Raw genomic sequence first — 852 nt, 5'->3', positions numbered from 1 at the left:
AAAAAACTGGCTACTGCTTCATTCTCACACCGACTCTAAAATAAGCAGTAAATTCTACAGCAGAGGTCACAAGTCAGATGACCACAGTGGAGAGCAAGATGGCCTCAGCAAGTAAAGAATGCCGAGCAGAGACCCAGGCTGGTGCCCCATCTGAAGGCTGCGGTGAGGAAAGGAGGGCCTGGGGTGGCCACATCTTCTTAGTCATCCAGAGAGGCCAGAAACTTCTAAACAGGACACTTTCTCAACTCTAAGCTTAAACATGCCAATCCTTGAATCTAGTTAAAACTGTACAAGGCCCTACCTTGTGCCTGAAAATAGGTTTTAAAAGGTTTGTGCCCTTTTCCCCCATACAATCCCTGTTTTAACATGTTCAAAAGTAATCTGCCACTGAGTCCATGTATACCTATGGCCGATGTATGTTGATACGTGGCCAAAACTGTCACAATAATGTAAAGCAACTGTCCTCCAATTAAAATAAACTAATTTTTAAAGATAATAAAGCAATCTGCTGCTCAACATCGCTAATTATTAGAGAAATGCAATTCAAAACTACAATGAGGTATCATCTCACACCAGTCAGAATGGCCATCATCAAAAAGTCTACAAATAAATGCTGGAGAGGGTGTGGAGAAAAGGGAACCCTCCTACACTGTACATGGGAATGTAAACTGCTGCAGCCACTATGGAGAGCAGCATTGAGGTTTCTTAAAAAACTAAAAATAGAGTTACTATATGATCCTGCAATCCCACTCGTGGGCATATTTCTTGAAAAAACAAAAACTTTAATTCAAAAAGATACATGCACCCCAATGTTCATAGCAGAATTATTTACAATAGCAAAGACATGGCAGC

Source organism: Bison bison, unplaced genomic scaffold (assembly GCF_000754665.1).
Source record: "Bison bison bison isolate TAMUID 2011002044 unplaced genomic scaffold, Bison_UMD1.0 scf7180017848166, whole genome shotgun sequence".
NCBI lineage: Eukaryota > Metazoa > Chordata > Mammalia > Artiodactyla > Bovidae > Bison > Bison bison.
This window is presented reverse-complemented; position numbering follows the sequence as displayed.